Raw genomic sequence first — 11,126 nt, 5'->3', positions numbered from 1 at the left:
TACTGGATCTATTAACAATCTTTTGCAAGATCAATTTTATTTCTCTATTACTCAATTCCACTTGACCACTAGACTGAGGATGATATGGAGAGGCAATTCTATGGTTAACATCATACTTGGCAAGCAATTTACGAAAAGCACCATGAATAAAGTGTGAACCACCATCAATCATTAAATATCTAGGGACTCCAAAGCTCGGGAAAATAACTTCTTTAAGCATTTTAATAGAAGTGTTATGATCAACACTACTAGTTGGAATAGCCTCTACCCACTTAGTAACGTAATCAACAACAACTAAAATATGTGCATACCCATTAGAGGAAGGAAAAGTCGCATATAATCAAATCCCCAAACATCAAATGGCTCAATAACAAGTGAATAATTCATAGGCATTTCCTAACGTCTACTAATATTACCAATTCTTTGACATTCATCACAAGACAAGACAAACTTACGAGCATCCTTGAAAAGAGTAGGCCAATAAAAACCAGATTGTAATACCTTGTGTGCAGTTCTATCAATAGCGTGGTGTCCTCCGTAAGCCTTGCAGTGGAACTTATGTTGGATCTGTTCATGTTCATGATCAAGTATACAATGTCTAATAACACCATCTAATCCTTCTTTATAAAGATGTGGGTCATCTCAGAAGTAATGTCTTAAATCATAGAAAAACCTTTTCTTTTGTTGGTATGTGAAACTAGGTGGTATGAATTTGGCAACAATATAATTAGCATAATCAGCATACCAAGGAGTAGTATGAGAAGCATTTATGATAGCTAATTGTTCATGAGGAAAGCTATCATCAATAGGTAGTGGGTCATCAAGAACATTTCTAACCTAGACAAGTTGTCTCCAGGGGGTTCTCAGCCCCTTTTCTATCAATAATATGTAAATCAAATTGTTGTATTAAGAGAACCCACCTAATGAGTCTAGGTTTAGCATCTTTCTTTTCCATAAGGTATTTAATAGTAGCATGATCAGTGTGAATAGTAACTTTGGAATCAACAATATAAGATCTGAACTCATCACAAGCAAATACAACTGCTAAAAATTCTTTTTCAGTGGTAGCATAATTTGTTTGTGCATTGTCTAGATTTTTACTAGCATAATGGATAACATTTAATTTCTTATCAACTCTTTGTCCTAGAATAGCACCAACAACGTAATCACTAGCATCACACATAATTTCAAAGGGTAAGTTCCAATCAGGCAGTTGAACAATAGGTGTAGAGATTAAGGCTTTCTTAAGGATTTCAAATGCTTCTACACAATCATCATCAAAATAAATGGAACATCTTTTTGCAAGAGATTAGTGAGAGGCCTAGAAATTTTAAAGAAGTCTTTAATAAATCTCCTATAGAACCATCATGACCGAGGAAACTTCTTATACCTTTGATATCTTTAGGACATGGCATTTTTTCAATAGCATCAACTTTAGCTTTATCAACTTCAATACCTCTTTCAGAGATTTTATGCCCCAAGACAATAACTTCATTAACCATAAAGTGGCACTTCACCCAATTCAAGACAAGATTAGGTTCTTCACATCTCTGCAAAACTCGATCAAGGTTGCCCAAGCACTCATCAAAAGAAGTTCCGTAAACGGAGAAATCATCCTTGAAAACCTCAACAATCTTTTCACAAAAATTAGAGAATATAGCAATCATACATCTTTAAAAGGTAGCAGGTGCATTGCAAAAACCAAAAGGCATACGTCTATAAGCAAAGGTACCGAAAGGGCAAGTAAAAGTAGTTTTTTCTAGATCCTCTTGGGACATAGGCATTTGAGACAACCCAGAGTATCCATCTAGAAAGAAAAAGTGTGTATGTTTCGATAGTCTTTCTAGCATTTGATCAATGAAAGGCAGAGGATAATGATCTTTCCTAGTAGCTTTATTTAATTTTCTAAAATCAATTACCATCCTATAGCCGGTGACAATTCTTTGTGGAATCAATTCATTTTTATCATTAGGCACAACAGTAGTACCTCCCTTCTTAGGGACATAATGAATAGGACTCACCCATCTACTATCAGCAATAGGATAAATTATACCTGCTTCCAGAAGCTTTAGTATTTCCTTTCTTACCACTTCTTTCATCTTAGGATTCAACCGTCGTTGATGATCAACAACTGGTTTAGCATCAAGATACATATTAATTTTATGCTAACATAGAGTGGGACTAATGCCCTTAAGATCATCCAGAGTATATCCAATAGAGGCACGGTGCTTCTTCAGGGTTTTCAATAATTTCTTTTCTTCATGCTCTGAAAGGATAGCACTAATAATAACAGGATATATCTTCTTTTCATCAAGATAAGCATATGTCAAAGTATCAAGTAATTGTTTAAGTTCAAACACGGGATCACTCTTGGGTGGTGGAGGATCTCCAAGAGTTTCAACAGGCAAGTTGTGTTTCAAAACATGCATTTGTTTAAAGAATATTTCATCTATTTCCTTTCTTTGATTCATGAACATATCATTTTCAGGATCTAGCAAATATTGTTCTAAAGGACCAGTAGGAGGCACGACAATAGAAGCAAGACCAATAATTTCATCTTTGTTAGGCAATTCTTTATCATGGGGTTGTCTACAAAAGTTAGAGAAGTTAAACTCATGAGACACATCCCCAAAGCTCACACTAACAGTTTCTTTGTCACAATCTATCTGAGCATTAACAATGTTCAAGAAAGGTCTACCAAATATAATGGGACAAAAATCATCTTGCGGGAACCAAGAACTAGAAAATCAGTAGGATATTTTATTTTCCCACACAAGACTTCAACATATCTAACAATCCCAATTGGTGATATAGTATCTCTATTGGCAAGCTTAATGGTGACATCAATATCTTCTATTTCAGTAGGTGCAATATCATTTGTAATTTCTTGATATAAGGTAAAAGGGATTGCACTCACACTAGCACCAAAATCACATAAGCCATGATAATAATGATATCGTATTTTAACAGAGACAACATGCATGCCAACAACGGGTCTAGGTTTATCTTTTTCACCGGGTTTAGCAATTCTAGCAGCTTCATCATAGAAATAAATAGCATGCCCATCAATATTATCGACCAAGAGATCATTAACCATAGCACTACTAGGTTCAACTTTTATTTGTTCAGGGGGGTAGGTGTTCTAGTATAGCTTTTACGAACCACAGCTAAAGCTTTATCATGTTCCTTTATCCTAATAGGGAAAGGTGGTTTCTCAATATAAGCAGTAGGAATAATAGAATCAACATTATACGTAACAGTTTCTTCTTTAGCCTTAATGGGTTCTACTATTTTTACTTCAATGGGAGGATGATATTTAAACCACTTCTCTTTAGGGAGATCAACGTGAGCAGCGAATGATTCACAGAAAGAAGCTACTATCTCAGAGTCAAGTCCATATTTAGTGCTAAAATCACGAAAAGCATCGGTATCTACAAAAGATTTAACACAATCAAATTCAAGCTTTATACCTGACTCCTTACCTTCAACGAGCTCCCAATCTTCAGAGTTGCATTTAATTCTTTCCAAGATATCCCATTTGAATTCAATAGTCTTCTTCATAAAAGAGCCAGTACAAGAGGTATCGAGCATGGATTGATCATTATGAGAAAGTCAAGCATAAAAATTATGAATAATAATTTCTCTTAAGAGCTCATGATTGGGGCATGAATATAACATTGACTTAAGCCTCCCCCAAGCTTGAGCGATACTATCTCCTTGGCGAGGCCAAAAATTATATATATATATATAATTCCGATCATGATGAACCAGATGCATAGGATAAAACTTCTGATGAAATTCCAGTTTCAGTCGGTTGTAATTCCAAGATCCAATATCATCACATAGCCTATACCATGTCAATGCCTTTCCCTCCAAAGATAAAGGGAAGACCTTCCTCTTGACTTCATCTCCGGGCAAACCTGCAAGCTTAAATAACCCACAAACTTCATCCACAAATATTAGATGCATATCAAGATGTAGTGTTCCATCTCCTGCATAAGGACTAGCTAGCAGTTTCTCTATCATACCCGAAGGAATTTCATAATAAATATTTTCAATGGGTTCAGTAGGTTGAGGAGAAACTCTTTGTTCTTCCAGTCGAAGTGAAGATACCCCGAACAAACACCTCAAAGGATTATTTTCCATAGTGACAAGTGACAGTAAATTTCAGCACACAATATAATTTTTTTCCTTACCAAATTCCACTCATCAAAGGCGCTTCACTCCCCGGCAATGGCGCTAGAAATGATTCTTGATGACCCACAAGTATAGGGTATCTATCGTAGTCCTTTCAATAAGTAAGAGTGTCGAACCCAACGAGGAGCGGAAGGAAATGACAAGCGGTTTTCAGTAAGGGATTTTCAGCAAGCACTGAAATTATCTGTAATAAAAAGTTTTGTGATAAGATAATTTATAACGGGTAACAAGTAACAAGTGTAACAAAGGTGCAGCAAGGTGGCCCAATTATTTTTATAGCAAAGGACAAGCCTGGACAAATTCTTATATAAAGCAAAGCGCTCCCAAGGACACATGGGAATTACGGTCAAGTTAGTTTTCATCATGGTCATATGATTCACGTTCATTACTTTGATAATTTGATATGAGGGTGGACCAGTGCTTGGGTGCTGTTCTTACATGGACAAGCCTCCCACTTATGATTAACCCCTCTCACAAGCATCCGCAACTATGAAAGAAGAATTAAGATAACTCTAACCATAGCATGAAACATGTGGATCCAAATCAGCCCCTTACGAAGGAACGCATAAACTAGAGTTTAAGCTTCTGTCACTCTAGCAACCCATCATCTACTTATTACTTCCCAAGGCCTTCCCCTAGGCCCAAAGGTGAAGTTTCATGTAGTTGACGTTCACATAACACCACTAGAGGAAAGACAACATACATCTCATCAAAATATCGAACGAATACCAAATTGACATGATTACTTATAACAAGACTTCTCCCATGTCCTTAGGAACAAAAGTAACTACTCACAAAGCATGTTCATGTTCAAGATCAGAGGGGTATTGAATATCATTAAGGATCTGAACATTTGAGCTTCCACCAAATAAACCAACTAGCATCGACTACAGAGAGTAATCAACACTACTAGCAACCTACATGTACCAATCTGAGGTTGTGAGGGAAAGATTGAATACAAGAGATGAACTAGCGTTTGAGTGGAGACGGTGCTGGTGAAGGTGTTGATGGAGATTTACCCCCCCCCCTCGATGAGAGGATCGTTGGTGATGACGATGGCTTCGATTTCCCCCTCCGGAAGGGAAGTTTCCCCGTTAGAATCGCTTTGCAAGAGCTCTAGATTGCTCCTGCCCAGGTTCCGCCTCGAGACGGCGGAGCTTCGTCCCAAAAGCTATCTTGTGATTTTTTTTCTAGGTCAAAACCCTCCATATAACCAAAGATGGGCACCGGAGACCTGTGAGGGGGCCCACAAGCCCTAGGGGCACGCCTAGGGGGGTAGGGCGTGCCCCCCAGGTTTGTGGCCACCTGGTGGGCCCCCCTATGGTATTTCTTCACCCAATATTTTTTATATATTACAAAATAATTCTCCATAAATTTTTAGGACTTCTGGAGTTGTGCAGAATAGGTCTGTCAGATTTGCTCCTTTCCGGTCCAGAATTCCAGCTGCCGGCATTCTCCTTCTTCATGTAAACCTTGTAAAATAAGAGAGAAAAGGCATAAGTATTGTACCATAAAGTGAAATAACAGTCCATAATGCAATAAATATTGATATAAAAGCATGATGCAAAATGGACGTATCATTAATTGTCTTCCTTATGAGTGGCGGTCGGGGACGAGTGATGGTCTTTTCCTACCAATCTACCCCCCTAGGAGCATGCGTAGTAGTACTTTGCTTCGAGGGCTAATAAACTTTTGCAATAAGTATGTGAGTTCGTTATGACTAATGTTGAGTCCATGGTTTATATGCACTCTCACCCTTCCGCACTTTGCTAGCCTCTTCTGTATCGTGCATTGCCCTTACTCACCTTGAGTTGTGGTGCAAACTTCGCCGGTGCATCCAAACCCCGTGATATGATACACTCTTTCACACATAAGCACCTTATATGTTCCTCAAACAGTCACCATACCTACCTATTATGGCATTTCCACAGCCATTCCGAGATATATTGCCATGCAACTTCCACCGTTCCGTTTTATTATGACACATACCATCATTGTCATATTGCTTTGCCTGAACATATAGTTGACATAGTATTTATCGCTTGGCCACCGTTCATATTTTCTATACATGTCACGCTAGATCATTGCACATCCCGGTATACCGCCGGAGGCATTCATATAGAGTCATATTTTTGTTCTAGTATCGAGTTGTAATTCTTGCACTACTGTGGATGCTGATAACGCGACACTATGATCAGAGACCCTTTGACGAAACTGTGTGCGATGCATTAATCACAAATGGGGATTTAAAAAAACATCAAAAAAGATGCAAAACGTTTGCGATTGCAGAGACATCAAACACGGTTCAGATTTTAGTTATGTGTGCGATGCTGGGCATACGGTTGATCCAGCAGAACTGTTTGTGATGAGGAAGAACAACAGAAACAGGTAGCCATATTAATGTGTGTGCGATATGCGGCATACAGTTTGCTCCGATGAACTGTGTGCTATTAGGGAATGCAACAGAAACGGTCAGCCAGATCAAGGTGTGTGTGATATACGACATACGGTTCAGTCGGACAAACTGTTTTCAATTAGGCAAGAGAACGGAAACGGTTCATCTTAACAAGATGTGTGTGATATGCGGCATTTGCGATGAGCCAAAAGAACACAAACGATTCGTGTAAACCAGATGTGTGTGATACGCAGCAAACAGCCCACTCGGATGAACTGTTTGCGATGAGAAATTATAAAACAGACGGTTACTATAGTAAGTTCGTGTGTGATTCTGTTCGTACAAAAAACTTTGAAAAATGCAAACTAGTTGCTTGTGGTGGCTAGGAGTATCACACACGATGCGTCTGCGAGTACTCGTGTGCGATGATTAGTAAGTTACACATAATGAACGGCCGCAAGGGTGATATGCTGATCATGGAGTCCGAGAAGACCGCCGTCGGAAGGCCGCCGGCTCAGCCTTTTAGCCTATATTTTATTATAATTGTATGCATAAGTAGGTCGTGAGTGTTTTGTGCCTTGCCTCATGTGGAATTTTAAATTATCCTGAATATGTAAGACAATTATTAACCGTTGCCATTGTAAATTTGCCTCAACGGTGAGCAGAGCGCGCGCACGGATGCCACGGCGTGCAACCACGTGGTCAACCTTCTGCCACCCCGTGGGAGACGCGACAGCGCATCCATAGGACATGATGGTTATATCATGACCGTGTGTGATAGTGGGCAGACACGTGCACGTACATCCTAGAACAAGGGCCCATGTTTCGGGCTTCCGATGCGTGGCATACGGTTGATCCAAAAGAACTGTTTGCAATGATGCAGAACAACAAAAACGGGTTTGTAGGCACAGAACCATCAATAAATTCTGACTTTGTTTCTCGTCACACTACAGATTACAACACAATAAGTAATTGCAAATCTGTGCACACAGATCAACCTAATATGTGTTCACACCGATCAAACTAATATGTGTTCACACCGATCAAACTAATATGTGTTCACACTTAGCACCGGGCTATAAAAAGTACCCACTCGAAAATTACTTCACAGTTCCTCTCCTCATCACCCATGAAACTGGCCTTTCCTATCAAGTCGTTCCGCCATGACCAGTAGGAGGAGTTTCGGGTGGACATATAACCAGGTAGCAAAGACCAAGGCCGCGGAAGCACAAGAGAGGTCCCGCCGTGAACCGGCAGCCGCAACAGAGATGTCCCGGTGCGCCGCGGAGCCCTCGAACGAGCTCTCACGGGGACGCGAGGGCTCTCAAAATGCACTCCCCGCGTCGGCGATCGCGACGGCATTCTCGCTGGCCTCATTAAGCAGCAAGAGCTGGTCGACGGCTTGATGAAGCTGCTCGAGATCAGCGATGCCTTGGTTGACAAGGCGACCGGCCTCGTCGAGCAACTCATGGGTGACAATGTGAAGCTCCTCAAGGCGCTCGCCGAGAAGGAGGAGGAGGCCGCCGGCTGGAAGATGCTGCATGAGCAGTGCAGTGCCTCGGGGATGACGCTGATAGTGGTCGTCGAGGAATTGATGGGTGACTTGAGGAAGCTCCGGATCGAGCGCGAGCAGGAGGTGGAGGAATGCGTGGATGCTTTCAAGCAAAGACGTGAGGAATCGAAGAAAGAGCTAGAGGACGTCGTCACCCGGCGATCCATCGACGAGTAGAGACAGTAGCGATCCAGATCGTTGTCTGCGATTTCCTTCTTCTCTTGCCCCCGTGTCTTCTGGGCTTTGCCGCATGTGGCATTTTAAATTATCCGGAATATGTAAGACAATTATTATCTGCGCCATTGTAAATTTGTCGTCGTATTATCTGTTGCCATTTTATTTTTGGTCGTATTATCCGTTGCCCTATGTGGCAATTTAAATTAGGCTGGAATACGAGTTGAAAACACGAACAAAGCAAATGCTGCCATGGGATCACAAGCAAACACCCTCCGTCCAGGTGCTTTAATTAACCCATTAATGGAGAAGTTGTGAGCGAGGCGCGCGGCGGCTGGTGCATGGAGGTCAAAGAGCTCGCTTCCCGGTGAGCATGGGCGGCCTTGCTGCTCGCACGTGTCCCGTCGAGCCTACGAGGTGGACAGGATGCACGGGTCCCGTCGAGCCTGCGCGGCGGACTGCTCGCACGCGTCCCGTCGAGCCTGCACGACGGACTTCTCGCGCTCGTTCTGTCTAATAAAACAGCTGCACACACGCCACCGAGTATGGTTAAATTTTTACACAGTTCATATAATACAACTGTTAGTGATATTAACGTGTCAGCTTTTTGTTTCAAAAAGGACTTCGTTGGCTACTAATGTGTGCGCCTCTTCTCAAACTGGACGATTTTTTTACCACGGCATATATGTGACATGTCATGAAACCATGCCAAGTTTCATGTTTTTCGGGTGAATTTTTGATTTACTGGGATTTAAAAACCGAGATTTTCAATGTTTCAGGACAATGACAAGTTTGTAATTCATTCCCATTCCTTAAATGAGACCTAAACATGCACCCAATGACACATGTACGATTTCCCACCCATTTTGCTTCACTAGAGCATGTGCTTGTAGTTCAAATTTGAATTATGGACTACATTAAATGCGTAGAAAACTTAATTAGTAATATATACAATGGCCAAATGAACCCTGAATAGTTTCAAATTTCAGTACGACACTCCTATTGTTCTATGTTGCCTGTTGGAAACAAAGTTCAAGGCAAGAAGAGGCAGCGATTATCATTTCGCACACCAAAATACGAGGGTTGCGAGAAGCTTCGGTTTGTAAGAGGCTTGTAATATAGCTTTGCCCAAATTGGATAATTATATGTACCATGTAGTGACACCCTGCCAAGTTTCATGATTTCCTGGTGAGTTTTGGATTTACATAGATTTAAAAACCGAGATTCGCAATGTTTGTGGCCAAGCCAGGACGACGAGACGGTTGAGTTCATTCCCATTCGTTCCATGGGACCTAAACATGCACCCCAAGGACACATGTACTTTTTTCTAGCCATTTTGGTGCACTGGAGCATGTATTTGTAGTTCGGATTTGAATTATGGACATTAAATGCCTAGAAAACTCAATTAATGAATAAAAAGGGTCAAACGAACCCTGAATAATTTCAAAGTTCAGCGCGAATCTCCCGTTGTTCCGTGTTGCGTGTAGAAGAAAATACAAGGCTAGAACAGGGAGCGATTATCGTTTGGCCCACAAGGGGACACGTTTCCCTTTTGAAACCACGAGGGTTCTTGCGACAGGCTCCGGTTTGTAAGAGGTTTGTAATAAAGCTTGGCCCAAATTGGCAAGGTTTTTACCACGACATATATGTGCCATGACGTGACACCATGCCACCTTTGATGACTTTCTGGTGAGTTTTGGATTTATGGGGATTCAAAAACCGAGATTCCAAATGTTTGAGTACGAGCCAGGACGCTGGTACGGTTGTAATTCGTTCCTATTCCTGGCATGGGACCTAAACATGCACCCAAGGACACATGTATAATTTTTCTAGACATTTTGGTGAACTGGAGCATATATTTGTAGTTCAGATGTGAATTATGGACATTAAATGCCTAGGAAACTCAATTAGTGTATAAAAAGGCCAAACGAACCCTGAATAAGTTTAAATTTTAGCACGGATATCTTGTCGCTCCATGTTGCCGGTAGAAGAAAATACAAGGCAAAAAGAGGCAGTGATTATCGTTTCCCCCACAAGGGGGACACATTTCCCTATCGGAACCACGAGGCTTTTTTATGAGAAGCTCCGGTTTGTAAGAGGCTTGTAATAAAACTTGTGCCAAAATGGACGAAAAAAATTCCTCGACATATATGTGCCATGTCGTGACACCATGCCAAGTTTCACGATTTTTGGGTGAGTTTTGGATTTACTGGGAGTTAAAAACCGAGATTCTTCTCATAAAATGTTTTCAAATAGCACACGGTTCACTCAGAAAAGCTGTGTGCCTACCAAACCGTGGCCGAGACACCCCCCTTCCCCCCTGCTGCGCGCGCGATCTGAGTCATGCGTTCTGATTGGCCAGAACCCAAACCCCACGGATTGTACGTCTGCACTGTTGGATGCTCCTAGATCGAATGGTAACCCTCAGCCCTTTCGACAGCACATGCAGTACATGGGTAAGCACTGTGCGCATGCGTCGTGCTAGCTCACGCTTCCTTCTCTACTACGTTTTCTAAACATGCTACCGTTTCCCGCCACTCCTCTCATCGGTTTCCCGCCTCTTCTCCCATTGGTTTGCCGCTACCAGTTTCAGTGCTCATTGAGGTCTAGACGGCGACACACCAGCCATGTAAATATCGCACACAGTTTCTAAAAGCACAAATGTGCGTGATAGGAGGGAGTAGGTCCCATAGGGTGACCAGCATGAAAAGCCTTAAAGGCAAGGAGGAAATTCCTATCAGCAAGGTGCCGCTTCCCATTCGCTAGCCTAGTCGAATAGAACACAGAAGTTAAGCGTGCTCGGGCTGG

Source organism: Aegilops tauschii, chromosome 4 (assembly GCF_002575655.3).
Source record: "Aegilops tauschii subsp. strangulata cultivar AL8/78 chromosome 4, Aet v6.0, whole genome shotgun sequence".
NCBI lineage: Eukaryota > Viridiplantae > Streptophyta > Magnoliopsida > Poales > Poaceae > Aegilops > Aegilops tauschii.
The sequence above is the reverse complement of the archived record's forward strand: the minus strand, read 5'-3'. Positions refer to the sequence as shown.